The following is a 15911-nucleotide window of genomic DNA, read 5'->3' as shown; positions in this document are numbered from 1 at the left end:
GCAAGTCCGTTTTATGTTTACGAACTTGTTGGTATGTTCGGACGGAGTTCCGAGAGCCTCAGGTGAGATTCGGATCAAAAACAGATTGGAACTTGGAATTGGGGAGTTGCTGTTGCTGCTGAAGTCTGGTGTCTTCGCACCTGCGGAGGGTGTGGCCACAAGTGCAGTCACGCAGATGCGGTGGGGTCATCGCAGGTGCGAGGTATGTGGAGATGGTTTAGGTATAACATATTATACCTAAATATCGCTTTATTTTTGAAGTCATGAATGAGCTATACAACTCTACAAAGTGGTGATGTCATACCCCAAGGCTCAAAAAATAATTTTGAAAGTTTAGAAATGTGATTTTTGGTGATTTTTGAAATTTCAGTAATCCAGAGCATGCTTGTCTCATAATTTTGGTTATGCCATAATTAAAAACTTGATGATAGATTTTATTCTTGTGTTATGGGATTGGATATAGTGAGGTTCAAGATATTGTGGATGATGGTCCAATAAAATCTGGAGTTTGAGCTTTGAAATGCACAATTTGGTCGTCCAAGGACAAAATCGTCATTAGATACCAACATCGAGCTGTTGTACGATGCATAGTGAGGGCTGTTTTTTTCCAAATTGGTTTTCAACACGTATACTTTTTGGACGACGTGTTTTGAATCTTCTCTTCTTTCTTAGTATCCATATTTTCTAGAATCATGCGTTGTAGTTTCCCAAAGTGCTCTTTCTCCCTCTCTTACATCTTCTTCTTCCTGGCTTCTGATTGTTTTTCCTGAAATTTTTCCTCTGCCCTTTTCGAATTCCATATATTCCGTATTCTATTTGCCGCGTAGAAGATATAGAAATTTCTGATGGCTATTCTAGAACTACCTGTTCTTTAGCTCTTTTCTTAATTGATTCTACTTATGCATGTCTAAATTTCTTGGTTCTCTTCAGATTGTGTCAAAGAAAGTTCTCTGAGAGGTCGTGACGTTTTAGTGATTAGAGCGGTCTGTAATGAGGTATTGTTCTAGAGATTTTGCCCTTTCTCCTTCGTTCTCCATAGAAAAAAATGAATTTTGTTGAAGGCAATTGTAGAATTTCTTGAGTTCTTTAGCTATTCTTTTAAACTGATTTTGCACATGCTTATTTTCATTGACTGTTTTATGCCAGTTTGGTGCCAAATGGTTATTGGTTAAGATGAATTATTAGACTGATTTGGCTATTGCCTCCTTAAAGTTAATGTTCCATCTGCTGAACCAGATGATGTTAGCGGGTGTAATTGATTTAATTATAGTTTCGATTGTGAAGAAATATTCATGTTTGAATCAAATTACATTCAACTGCTGGTCTCTTGGTTATGTAAGTGGTTTCTTAACTGCATCTGCACATGCGTATTCTGTTTTTAGTCATTGCAAAAGAACATTCAATTCTACATGAACTTGTGTTTAAAAAACTGAAAACTAAATATAGTTGGTAAACCTCATGTTTGTAGATATGCCGCACCAGTAGTGAAGTGTAATAGCACGTCCTATGATGTAAGATATAATCCAGTTCTCTTTCTAAATCTGTTTGTAAGATTAGGAATTACCACTGTTGATCATAAAGTGTTTGACGGAGTCTGTCTTTACCTAAAACAACTAAAATCATAGTGTTAGATTTGGGTTCTGTTGCACAAGAGCTTCTGAGTTGTACGATTTTAGCTATGACATGCACTGCTGGAAAATTTATTATTGCCACTTTTTCAGGGCCGGTTTTTCCTTTAGTTGCCCAACTTGTTCTTTTGCTGTATTTAGAACTTTTGATAGCAATTTTAATGAATTTGGAATTCGCTGATGATATTGGCCAAACTTGTTATATGATATTGATATATTTGTGGAATATGTAGATGCAATTGAAATTGTTCTGGTATAGCCATCTGATCTATTCTAAGTTTGCTCCCTTTTGATGTTGAAGTCCTGATTTCCAAGTTTAATGCATTTTATGAATACTTCTATTTGTTTGTATACTGGTGGACTTCTTTGCTCTCTTTTGCTTTCTCCTAATTTTTAACCTCTGGTTAGTATTTTCATTTTCATACTTTGATCTCCTGTATTTCATGAAGATCCTCTCATTAGGACTTTACAACTTTGTAGGTAAACTTTCTCTTTTAATGTCTAATGTACCATATTTCAGTATTTGTGATATTTTTTTAATGCAAGCTTATGGTAGCTCTCTACATGTTTGAGTTCCCCATGTTTGTTAAGAGTGTACGGTGTTGTCTCCTTCGATTTTATTAAACAATCTTCACCTCTTGAGTTAGATTTGCGGTTGAAGATCCGTTTTGACATGGTATTATAACCGGACCCATAGTCTAGGATGCGCAGCCTGGATGTGGAGGTAGGGGGTATGGCAGAGGTGTGTTAGAGTGTCTCTATAGGTTGAGGTAGTGGCATGTTGTCTCCAAATATTAAATATTAAATGAAGCAGTAGAAATGTAGAAGTTGTATAGAGTATTAATTGTAGTTTGTTATTCCCTTCTTCAAACTTTAGCTGTTTAATAATTTGAAATGGTAATACCAGGTCATAACAATGGGATTTGGGTGTTATAGATGAAAGTGTAAGTCGGTGTAATTAAATTATATTGTTAGTTATCTCATAGTATCTTGTTCATTTTCCTTCATTTACTTTCTATTCTTTACCTCCTAATTACATAGTTCCGAACAATTTGTCAAGTGCTTATTTCTTTATTAATTAAGAATAGCGGAATGCTCAATGGGCCTATTACAACATTTGAACAGAAACTCAAGTAGGAGAATCGAGAACATTTTGCAGAGACAACCACAACCTATTAGTTGGCGGCAGATGAATAAGAGTATTCTGTGACACTGCATGCAAGAAAGCTCACATTAGGACTGATGGATCTTGGATCAAGTTTCCCAAGCAAAACCGGGATATTGCTTAAGTTATGGTGATTGCTAAATTTGAGCCTGATTTTTTTTATTTAGCTAGGTACTAAAGCAAGTTAGAAGATGAGCACTCCTTTTCTGCCAAATTATATGAGAAATAAATAATGTATGTACATATGCATCTATTGTACTGGCTGGAGGAGATGCGGAGTTGTATTTGACTTGCTGAATCAGTGTTGTACTTTATTTTGTTTTGCTTTACAACCAACTTTAGAAGTTTTGCTCTACCAAGTTAAATTTTTGAGATATCTTAACAGCCCGTGCGCTGCACGAGTAATCATATTTTTCTTTGGTGAGCTAACTAAATAAGACTAACATTTATCATTTTCAAAAAGTTACACTTTTTCTCTATGATTTTTATTTTAAACTCAAACACAAATACATTAGTTAAATAATTTTTTTAAAATTATATATTCATTAAATTAGAATACACTAGTAAAGCACGTACCCAGAGACTAGTAAAGAATAATAAATACCCCCAATATTTCTATTTAGTCGTCATGTTTACTTAAAATAGTTATTCCCAGATACTTGTTATTTTAAAAAATTTAAAAAAGAATTATAATTTTTTCAATTTTACTCTTATCATTAGTTGTTCTAGAATTTTTTTTAGTTTCTCACCTGGTGTCCGGTACCCGCATTGGGGCCCGACTAAATCCGGATTCACGTCTGGAAGTCCAACATTGGAGGGTAAAGCGCTCCCTAACAAAGGCGACTACATACCCAGGGCTCGAACCCGAGACCTCTGATTAAAGATGAAGGAGTACTTACCACTTCACCACACTCTTGTTGGTAGTTGTTCTAGAATTACGAAGCACATAAGTAGAGTACACTTATTTATTGAAAATAGATTAATGTGGTTTCAAAATTAAAAAAGTACTAGGGTCTAGGATAGATTAGCCAAATTACCCTCCTTATGAATATTTTCTAAAAGGTGTGTAAAGCCGACAATTAAATGAGAATAGAGGGAGTACGTTAATCCTGTTATAAATAGTATTTTATTTACGGTGAATGTCTATATTTTAGAGAGATTTTAGGGTTTGTTATTTGGTGGCTAAGTCACTTTTTTCCTATAAATAGAGAGGTTCTATTCCATTGCAATTCATCCCAAATCAATAAGAATTCTCTCTCTATACTTTTCTCTACAATACTCTTTTCTTCTTTTATTGTTTTATAACACGTTATCAACACGAAACTCTAACCAATTGAGTAGAGGCATATGCTTTGGTCACCAGGCTTTGTGATACGTGCATTGTGCTAAACTTGCACATAAGATTGAGCATCATGATTGCCAATTGTTCCATGACCTTCCTTCAGGAATAAATTCTGGATTTAAGGTAAGTATTTTACCTTATTCTTCTCTTTTAAATTCTTGACATTGTATAATTTGATTTTAAAATACAAGCAAACACAATAAATTTTGATTATAACTCTAATGGAGTTTGTAAGAAATTATAACCACTCGAAGTGGTAAAATTTCTATGCCTTACCATGATCAAATTCATGTATGATTGTGGGCAAAGAAGTGAAAACTCATCCCATTGAATTTGCTTCATTCTCACTCCCTTAAGAGAATATGGTAGCAATATGTAATAAGTCTGAAAGAAGACAAAATTATTACTGTGAAAGTATCAATGGATGTGGACGTGGCAATAAACGAAATTATACTCGTCATCATTGTGGTAATGAGAATAATAATGATTCTCAAAATAATCTTTCACTTTATGAAAATAATATTTGTCATTGATTTGGTATGAGATTTTGTAAAGCACATATAGATGATTAATTCATGGTGTGAGTGTGACAACATCTGATTTATAAATACATATTCATTCTTGAAAGAATATAAACGTGCTAGTGGTAGTGAATATACCACACTCACCGCTAGAAGGAGGTTTGAGATGAAATAAAAAAATAATTTCATTATTATGGCATGAATGATTATTGACCACGTACCTATCGTGATTCTACCAAAATATAATGACAATGTGACTATTACAAGGCAAAAGTAATGGAAGCAACATATCTTGTCTATAATGATTTTGACCATGACCATAATGGTATAACTTTCTCCTTGAAAGAGATATTCACCACATGGATGATGATGAATATGTGATAGTACAAAATTAGTTGAGAGCTCTGGAAGAGCCAATTATACTATTTTGGAGAGATAAAGTTTATTATCACTAAGGTATTGTGTTGTAGTAAGTCTCAAAGAAACTTATTGAGTTTCTAAAATATTCGCGAAAGCTGTCACAACCCAAAATCCGTTAAAGGTCGTAATGGCGCCGGACACCACTGTCAGGCAAGCCAACACTAAAGAGTTAATTAAATTCTCATTTTAATATTTTTGAAATCGTAAATTTACTACAATTTATCTAGTAAAAGATGAATTTATAGAATAATAACCATGTTTTCCAAATTTCAATATTGAACATCTCATAATCATCCAAGAACCCGGTGTCACAAGTGCATGAGCATTTTCTAGGAGTTTAAAATAAAATACAATAACTGTCTGGAATTCAAATTTGGACAGGAAAGAAAGTACAATACTCTGAATGAGACTCTGCTGGCTGCGGGTCATACATAAGATGCAGCTCACCTAAATCCCCATAATAACCGCGCCTATGCGCCCACAAGGCCACTAGTCACATATGTACCTGCAAGTGTAGTATGAGTATGTAAATCAACATGTACCCAGTAAGTATCCTGCCTAACCTCGAAGAAGTAGTGACGAGGGGTCGACTTCGACACTTACTGTGGTCATCAATAATATAATTAGTCTTGGATTTATTAAAAACGGCAGCAAACTCAAGAAAATCATGAATCAAGTAAACAATTCCTTTGTTAATAAGATGTTTCCAAATTCACATTTCATCATTTATCAATTTATCTCACACCAGGGAGGCAATATCATTATTTATAAATTTCAAGGCAAGTAATACAAGCATGCGCAAATCATGCCGAGGTCGTACGGCCCGATCCAACAAATATTTAAAATGTGCACTGCCAGAGGGTCGAATGGCGCGAACCATAGATGCATCTATTTAATCTGCCGAGGCGAAAGACCCGCTCCCATGAGAGTAGTAAGAAATACCCCGCTCGCAAATCATACATGCGACGTGGTTAAATATAAATTTAAGGAATCACCCCGCTCGCGGATCATACTTGCGACGTAGTCAAATATAAATTTAACATTAAAATCATATCTCTTTATTGATTCTTTTCAAAATAAGAGAAATTCAGCTTGTACCTTTTTAAGAAAATTACACCGCTCGCGAAATATACATGCGACGCGGTTACACATAGATTTATTCAGCTATTATATTGTTCCTCAATTCTTTTCGAAATTACGAAGTTCAAATGAAACCTTTTAAATCTTAAGTTCTTCAATTTCAACTCCTTTCAAAACATTTAATAAGCAGACTCAATCTCACTCCCTCTCAAGGCAAACAATAAACATAAATCAATAACAATATCAACAAGGCATGATGTGAGCCTAAAACTACTCGGACGTAGGCATAGCTAGTAGCTACGTACGGACTTTCGTCACCTTGTGCGTACGTATCCCCCACAAATAGAAGCACACAGTAATTTAGTTCACCTATGGGGTTAATTCTCCCTTACAAGGTTAGAAATGAGACTTACCTCGCTCCATAGTTCCATAACCGGCTTCCGAGTCCTTCAAATAACTCGAATCGATGCACAACGCTCCAAAACTAGCCAATTATTATGCAAAACCATTAATATACACTCGAATACTTATTATAATCCAATTTATAGCAATTTCTAAACCCGATCGAAAAGTCGATAAAATCACCCTCGGGCCCACGTGCCCGGATTCCGAAAAATTTCGTAGATAATCATTACCCATAACCTTATGAACTCAAATATAAGATTTATTCCCAATTCCATGCCCAAATAATTGGCCAAAATCTAAAATACCAAATTCTAGGTTTTCTACCAAAACCCCACATTTTATACTAATTTCCATGTTCAAATCCATATAAACTCATGTATTTAACTCAAAATTATGAAGAAAACACTTACCCCATTATGATTGATGAAGATGGCACTCCAATGTGCTCCAAAATCGGCTCACATGGGCGAAAATGAAATGAGATAGAGCCAAACCCTCGCTTTAAAGGAGACACCGCCCAGCCCCGACTTCCGCACCTGCGGACTCTTCGTCGCATATGCGGTCTCGCAGGTGCGGCCAAAACCTCGCACCTGCGCATTCCCTTTGCCTAGCTCGACTCTGCACCTGCGCCTTTCCTTCCGCATCTGCGCCTTCGCAGGTGCGGGCATACCCTCGCACCTGTGCTCCTAGATTCTTCTCTCACTCTCGCACTTGCGACGCACGTCCGCATCTGCGACCTTCGCAGGTGCGGACAACCCTTCGCACCTGCGGTCACTGCCCAGCTTCGCTTAAACCGCACCTGCGACCATTGGCTCGCACCTGTGGCCCTTATTGCGCATGTGCGATCACACCAGATATCAGCTGCCTCATCTTTTCTTCCAAGTCCAAACTCGATCCGTTAACCATCTGGAATCCACCCGAGGCCCTCGGGACCTCAACCAAATATACCAACATGTCCCAAAACACATTACGAACTTAGTCGACCCTTTAAATCACATCAAACAATGTCGAATTCATGAATCGCACCCCATTCCAAGTTTAGTGAACTTTAGAATTTCAAACTTCTACATTCGATGCCGAAACCTATCAAATCACGTCCGATTAATCTCAAATTTTGCACACAAGTCACATTTGACATTACGTACCTATTCCAACTTCCGGAATCGAATTCTGACTCCGATATCAAAAAGTCCACTCCCGGTCAAACTTCTCAAAATTATCCAAACTTCCAACTTTCGCCAAATGACCCCAAAATGACCTACGAACCTCCAAATCCACTTCCGGTCGCGCTCCCAATACTGGAATCACCATATGGAGCTATTCCCAAACTCAGAATTCCAAACGGACATCGATAACATTAAAATGCTCTTCAACCCAAGTTTATGGAATTCTTCCAAAATGCTAACTTCCACAATAGGTGCTGAAACGTTCCCGGGGTATCCAAAACCCGATTCGAACATACGCCCAAATCCAAAATCATCATACGAACCTGCTGGAACCTTCAAATCCCGATTTCGAGGTCGTTTACTCAAAAATCCAAATCTTAGTCAATTCTTCCAACTTAAAGCTTTCGAAATGAGAATTTTCTTTCCAAATCAACTCTGAACTTTTGAAATTTCAATTCCGACCATGCGTACAAGTCATAATACCTGAATGAAGCTGCTCATGGCCTCAAACCGCCGAACGATGCGCTAGAGCTCAAAACGACCGGTCGGGTCGTTACAAAAGCGGTTGGTCATATTGAGACTATAAATAATGAGAAGACTTAATATCTTCTATTACTACAACTTGTAACAGCATAATATGTATGTGAAAAGCTGCCCGCTTTATTCTCCAGTTTGTACAACACAAATAAAAGAATGCCATAATAAAGTAGAAGTTTATTGATATAAAAACCCATATCAAAATAAACTTGGAGTTTATTCATAATTGTGCACGTCGTGGTGTAAACCTAAAGTTTATAAATATTGATAATTTATCTAGTTGGCATAAATAGTTTAGCCATATCAATTTAAGTCACGTGGGTAAATATTGAAGAACAAGAAAGTTCTTTACGAATTCTCTTATGTTGCTTGTTCTCATTAATTAATAGACCAACTAAAATTGGGATTGAATCCCATGAATGCGGGGAATATCAAAGGTCAATATGGCCCCATTCACCTGCCATGTATACCACATAAGATGCATCTATGAGATGGCTACATGTGCGATTATTATTAACCCGCAACCTTGTGTTTGCGAGGTAACTTGCTCAATAATTTAATTTAGAGCATAATTTTCAGATTTTCTATCCAAGACAATTCATCTTGATAAGTTGGTTTACATCATAATTGGTTTAGCAAAATGATCTATTGAGTGCCTCCACTTAATAGCTAAATTATTGCTTATGAGAATAAAGTTATCTATATCAATTTGATATACGTTATATACAAAAGTATATTACATTCTCCCCTCACAAATGGTTCATGGTCAGGAACCAAATAATTATATCTTATTATTATTAATGTGCGGTGTATATTTTGATTAACTCCATAATGTACAAAGGTGGATTTTCAAAGTTGATGAAGCAAGCTAGTTTTTCTAACATGAGGGGGAGATAGGATAAACAGTTGAGAAAAAGTTATGTGGAATGAATTATTATTTCTACATCTAGATCCTCGAATAAGATAATATGAACTTGAAGTTCACAAAAAGATAATTCATCTACAATATATTGCAAAGCATGCCAGGCGCATTTGCTGATCCAAAAAGAGTAACTATATTCTTACTGCAAAAGCTCATATTAGAATAAGTCCTAGAAGGACAAAGTATATGGTACGCTTAAAGCGTATAGACAAATCGGTTTCAAATAAAATTCTTGATAAAGAAGACGAGCAAATGATTATAATAAGGAGGCAAGTGATCTAGAAGATCACATGACATAACACTTCATAAAATCTCAGGAGAGGTTCAGCTACCTGGAAATATGAATGAAGAGATCTCTATGTTATGTCTTTATGAAAAAATGAGGTTGGAACCGATATAAAATGTTCGTTGACTACATTTATGATAACGCTAAATATATATGAGGGTCTTAAGTCTGGAGAAATAATTGAAGTAGAATTGATTCCATACGAAAGACACGAAGTTTTGGACCTACAGTTCAAACACTTGAAAATATAAAGTCAGCAGAGTGTGCAATCACTTTTATCTATCTTATATGTCTAGCATGACATGAAAACTTGATATGCGTCTAAAGTCCATTCATATGGCTTATATGACTTAACTTATATGACAATTTCTGAAAGATTTAAATTGCTTAAATCATTAGAATTCTTGGTCATGAAGTACTACATCATAAGTGCAATTTGTGCACATATGTATCTTGCTATAACTATAAGCATGATAATATGATAGCGAGAATCTCTATAGAGATATTGAAAAGGCCATTTCACGTCATTATATGAAGATATTATATATCTATCAAGAATGATGATTTCAAGATGCAACATATTCATTCAAGTTAATATGGCTGATTTGTTTATCAAATCTCTACCAACGATATTTTGAAGATGCTGCACAAGATTGAAATGCGAAGGCTCAAAGATGTGAATTGATTGTCTCATCAAGGGGAGTTAATACGCGTTGTACTCTTTTTTCCTTATAAGGTTTTGTCCCACTGGATTTTCCTTGCAAGGTTTTTAATGAGACAACCAAAAGTCGTATTGTTAGATATGTGTACTCTTTTTCCTTCACTAGAATTTTTTCCACTGAGTTTTATTTTAGTTAAAGTTTTTAAGAGACACATTATTTGGTGAATAGATATTCAAAGGGGAGTGTTATAAATAATATTTTATTTATGTTGAATGTCTATATTTTAGAAAGATTTTAGGGATTGTTACTTGGTGGCTAAGTCACTTTTTCCCCTGTAAATAGAGGGGTTCTATTCCATTGTAATTCATCTCAAATCAATAAAAATTCTCTCTTTACTTTTCTCTGCAATACTCTTTTCTTCTTTTATTGTTTTATAACAAATCCAATTTTTATCTTATTCAATTTGATAAGAGTAATTGTTACTGTATTAAATTTTACCTTTTCCCATTAGTTGGAAATTGGAATAGTATTGTGTAGCATTATATTGTTACTACGAGACTGTTACCTCGAGAATGTTCTGGAGTTCTCTAGGCTGTCTTACATTTGGCTTCCCACTATCCATTTCCCTCATTTCCATAAAATTCAAAATCCACCGCTAAAGCCCTAAAACTCTTGAAACCTAACTGATTCTCGAGTGTATCAATGGCGATAATTTCCGATTATGATGAGCAAGATAACAAGCCACTGTCATCTTCATCGGTATCAAAAAAGCCTTATAATGCCGTGCCTGATTCTCCCTCTAGGGTTTCTAGAAACGGTGTTCGAGTTTCTGGGCCGGGAGTCGGATATCTTGAAGAGCGATTCTCTGGTGAGTGATGTGAATGCGGTGGTTCGTATGGTGAAAGACAAGTTGGAAACTGAGGAGAAGAAGAGGAGAGAGAATGTACAAGGATCACCTGGAAAGACCGAGAAGAAGTATAAGGAGGACGTTCCTGTCGTTGAAAAGGCCGAGGAGGTTAAGGAGGCCATGGAGGAGGACAAGAAGGGGCCTCTAGGTATTTTTTTTCTTGTTTTATTTATCAAAATGTTTTTGTTTTTCTTTTACTGGTGTTAGGGACTTGTCTGGTATGTAGTTATAAACGTTTACCTTCGTGTAGGCATTAGAGCTTGTTTGGATGGTAGGATTGTTTTCAATTTTTCTTTCCAACTTATTACTCTATAATTCTATTTTATCCTTTACTTTTTTTTTTTTTTTAACTCCAAATCTCCAAACTATAATCTACTTTGTCTTAGTCACTTTTTTTTTCCATAACTTATACCGCTTCCAACTCCAACCTAAAAAGGTATAGGTTTTGCCTTCTTTTTGTTTCGTTTTTTCTCCTAATGTGATTTTAACTCCAATTCTAATTACTTTAACTCCAATTCTTTGTTCCTTTGTTCAGCCAATTCTCGTTCCTTTCTTTATCATAGTTTTTTTATTTTTTTTCTAATGATAGTTAAAGACATATTTGGTGATAAATTAGTAGAAAGAAATTTTCTTAAATTATTTTTATGCGTAATTCTTGATAAGTTTATTATTTAAACAATTGAGGGTATTTTAGTAAACTTATCAGTTACAGTACAGTACGATACAGTCAAACCAAGCAGCATAATGTTATTTAACAACAAACAATACAATACAATATAATACATTACATTATAAAACGATGGGTAACAAGCATCTAAACAAGCTGTTAGTGGGAGATTTAGAAAACCTTAAAAATGAATTAATTATTTAGTACTGACATGAAATGAGTCAGAACTTAGAGGAATGGATACAGAGGGTTTATACACGTGATCCGAGCTGCTACAGGGACGAGGCGTAATTAATTGATACATGATGTTGAGATACTGCTTCTCTACAGCCCCAGGGCTTAGTATGAGAACTAAGCCTGGTATTTAAGTTGGACAAGGGCAGGGTTTTTTTTTTGGGGGGGGGGGGGGGGGGGGGTTCCCCAATTTTGAAGGCTGTTGGCTCTATTCTGTTTCGTTATACCATAGTGTTATATAACTAAGATTTCGGCTTACAGGTACTTGTGATCCAACTCCACTCCATTGAACCCTTGGGTTTGAAGATTACCACTCAGGGAAAAGAAAGAAATATCATAGATTTGGACCTTGATCTAGAATATCATGTGATATATTGTTTGATAAGTAAAGTTTTGTTTGAGATGTGAAAAGCATTTTAAGTAACAGCTGATGGCGAAGTGGGGTGTTATCATTTATCAAATATTTTTTGATTCTTATGTTTTGAAAAGAATATCCAATAGTACATTATGGAAGCTCTACTCTTGCTCGCCGGAATTTGGAAATTTATAGCAGGGGACCTATGTGGGTTTTATCCTGCATTGTGCCAATCTGCTTGGGAGGGTCTATGTTGTGGCTTTCTTTTGCTGTCCACACTTTATTTATCACTATGACTTGGTCGCGTTATGTTTATGGTTACCGTAAGGTTAGTTATTTTCAGTTAGAACTAGTATACCTTTTTCTGAGCTGTGTAGGTATGTATACTTGTGGGGTCCATTAACTCCAATTCTATGTTATAGGATTTTTTGTGGTAGTGTTTTTTAAATTTCAAACTCCATATAACATATGGCTATTCGTTATTGTCATCATATGCCAATTTGTATATGTTCATTGGTGCTACTGTACTACCTTGTATTGTTTTGCATCACCAATGGCTTCTCATTGTTTTTGCTGCTGATATGTACACAGATCCAAACAAAGGCAATGGCCTTGATCTGGACAGCTACTCCTGGGGTCAATCTCTGCAGGAGGTCAATGTTAACATTCCTGTACCTCCAGGGACAAAATCACGGTTTATTGTTTGCGATATAAAGAAGAACCATCTTACAGTTGGACTTAAGGGCCAGCCTCCAATAATTGATGTAAGTGAATTCTCCTGTTTCTGGTCATTCAAAAACATCTTTTGTTGTAGTCCATTAGAAAATGTGTGAGATTTTGTATGATTTCTTTCTGAGCCCTTCCGAGATATTAACATTCATTCCCGTCATGCTTGCAGGGAGAACTCTATCGACCTATCAAAGTTGAGGATTGTTTCTGGAGCTTAGGTATGTTGCTTATATGTTTAGATGATGCATGGATGCTTGATAATTTGTTTCAATCTACATCTGTTGTTATTAGTATGTGAGTTGATGTTCAATGTGATACATAATTTCAAACTATGGGCATGCACCTGTCAGTCCAATAGTTTGCAAGTTAGTCTTAGCAGAATTTGTTCAAGAACAACTAATACAACTATCTTTGCAGAGGATCAGAAATCCATCTCTGTACTCCTTACCAAGACGGACCAAATGGAATGGTGGAAATGTGTGGTGAAAGGTGAACCTGAAATCGATACAACGAAAGCTGAACCAGAAAGTAGCAAGCTATCAGACTTGGACCCAGAGACTCGATCAACTGTCGAAAAGATAATGGTAGGACTTTATTGTTAATAAAGGATGCTCCAGTATGGGAACACTAATTTTTAAATGGGAATTCATGGTGGCACCTTTTTTTTTTTTTTAAAAAAAATTTTATTTTCTGCTAAGTCAAGGCCCTGATTTATGTTATTGTTCGTGGAAGTTTCTAGCTTCAATCACATGGTGATACTGCATAATTGCTGCTTATCCTATATATTATGAGTTATTTGCTATTTACCATCTACTAGCATTCATGACATCCCTTTTTTTTTGGGGGGGGGGGGGGGGTGTTGAGTGAGGTGCATTTGAAGAAACGGATACCTTTTTGACATGCTTGGTAAATGTCAAAATAATACTTCTGGCTTAGTTTGTAGAAGCTTAGCGTAGAAATGGGTTTCCAGAAAATTCAGATTTGAAGCTTAGGTAGCTACTTTTGAGCCTAAACTTGTTCTAATATATCTCAGTTCTTGACTATGAAATCAAAATGTACATGTAAATTTGAGGTTATTTATGTAAACTAAGTGCTGAAGGTGCTTTATAAAATAAGATATACTTGGTTAAGTGGTCATACAAAATTTTAGTAGTATCTTCTGTATAGCACAACTAAGTGACTGAACTATAAAGTGCCACAGCCCCAACGAGCGTGGATAGTTCCACAAAGTTAGTATAATTTTGTCAGAACAACATCCAAAAACAAAGTTGGTATAATTTTGTATTCAGGTTGTAGAAGTACCATTTTTGTCCAGTCTCTATTGGATTATGGCATATTCCAGGAGCTCTGAATCTTGTGGTAGTAAAATAAATGTACCACCTCGCATGATGGGCGAATGTTTTGGCACGGAAGTTTATGTCTCATGTAGCTATTGTTGATGCTAAGTTGTGTCTACCAGCTTCATATGCCCCGTAGACATCCTTAATTTCTGGACTTAATAGTGTGGGATACACTTACTTTGGGGCGGGGTTGCTTTTATCTTCACTCTGTAGAAGGGACAAGTCGAATGATGCTTGATCTACTTGCTTATCAGTTGTTGTTCTTCTTTTGGTGGAATTCATGTTCACGGTACCTGCCTTTTTTGTTGCATCTGTGGATGTCAATCCCTTCTAATAATGTGACGGATAATAAATTTTGCAGTTTGATCAGCGACAGAAATCAATGGGTCTTCCTACAAGTGATGAGGTGCAAAAGCAGGAGATCCTAAAGAAATTTATGGCTGAGGTACTTCATGACACCTTGTATTTTTTGTCTTGCCGCCCTCCCTTGCAAAGTATTCATATTAACTGATTTTGTTCGATGGTCTTTTGCAGCATCCAGAAATGGACTTCTCTAGGGCAAAGATGTCCTGATTCACAGAGTTTTTGCTTAGTGATCATATTTCTGAATGTCAAAAGAAGATAGATCATTTTCTGGCATCTCTTTAGTTTGGCTGGGATTCAAGATGTTTTTGTGCATATGGGAAGCCTATATTCTATAGTGACTTTTGGGTAGTCTCAGGAAGTAATTACTTATATACTACTGTGGAGTAATTGATTACAAAACAGTAAACATCTCTGAACATCTTTATGTTCTATCAATGCTGCCTGCTTCTATGCTTATTATCTGTGCTTGTTTAACTTTTGTTTTCTGCCGTGTTTCATGTTGAATTTTCCCTGCACTCTATTGGAATTGGTGTCTTGTCCCAGGAAACATCCTCAGACTACTAGGTCTGTCCGTATTTCAGCAATTTATCAGTCCTGATGAAAGAAAGAAGCAACTTATCACTCAATTGCCTCTGACAATCAGAGACTGAACAGAGCATTGTTATTGCATTTATATTTGGTTTGATACATGTCGCTCCAAATTGTGAACACTGTGGGGCTGGTGTGCCACGGTGGAGTGGACACAAGCTAGATATAATTCTTATATGGATTTTGGGATCAGTCTCAAATTTCATGCTCTTGGTATTTACCAATGTAATTACCCCTGAATTTTTCAGTTCTCTTTCATACTTTGAACTATCTGGTAATGTGATGCTTAGGAGCACATCATATTATAATCATTACATGCAAGATCAGTGAACATCAGATATTCCATTGTGATATCAATTATAGTAGGTTGAAGAAACCAAGAAACTTTTTAGCCAACTGGACTTCCTAATGTTTTCACAAAAAGTTGTTAATTTTCTTTGAGTTAACTCTCTTTAAGTGCCCATATCAAGTTCTCGCCTTGGCACCATGTTGATCTCCTTGTATATCATATTTTTGCCCTGTCCATTTCTCCCGCTCTCTACTCCAGTGTTATTGGATGCTCCATTACCTCCTACTATGGGTGGTTTGCTG

The 15911-nt window shown here is 36.0% G+C and overlaps 1 long non-coding RNA gene and 1 pseudogene across 2 annotated transcripts; both read left to right on the top strand.

Moving 5' to 3' along the window:
• The first annotated feature begins 262 nt into the window (after positions 1–262).
• On the top strand, positions 263–3152 carry LOC104094851 (uncharacterized). 2 transcript variants are annotated; one of them, XR_011408604.1, is made up of 3 exons: positions 263–331; positions 468–995; positions 2754–3152. It is a non-coding gene; the product is annotated as an uncharacterized lncRNA (long non-coding RNA). The 2 variants fall into 2 exon arrangements; XR_685995.4 differs by lacking the exon at positions 263–331 and having other exon boundaries at positions 338–995.
• Positions 3153–10712: 7560 nt separating this feature from the next.
• LOC104094850 (protein BOBBER 1-like) lies at positions 10713–15206 on the top strand (annotated as a pseudogene).
• The last annotated feature ends 705 nt before the right edge of the window (positions 15207–15911 follow it).

The sequence above is a fragment of the Nicotiana tomentosiformis genome, chromosome 6 (genome assembly GCF_000390325.3).
Source record: "Nicotiana tomentosiformis chromosome 6, ASM39032v3, whole genome shotgun sequence".
NCBI lineage: Eukaryota > Viridiplantae > Streptophyta > Magnoliopsida > Solanales > Solanaceae > Nicotiana > Nicotiana tomentosiformis.
Note: the sequence above shows the minus strand (reverse complement) of the source record. Positions and strands in the feature narration are given on the sequence as shown.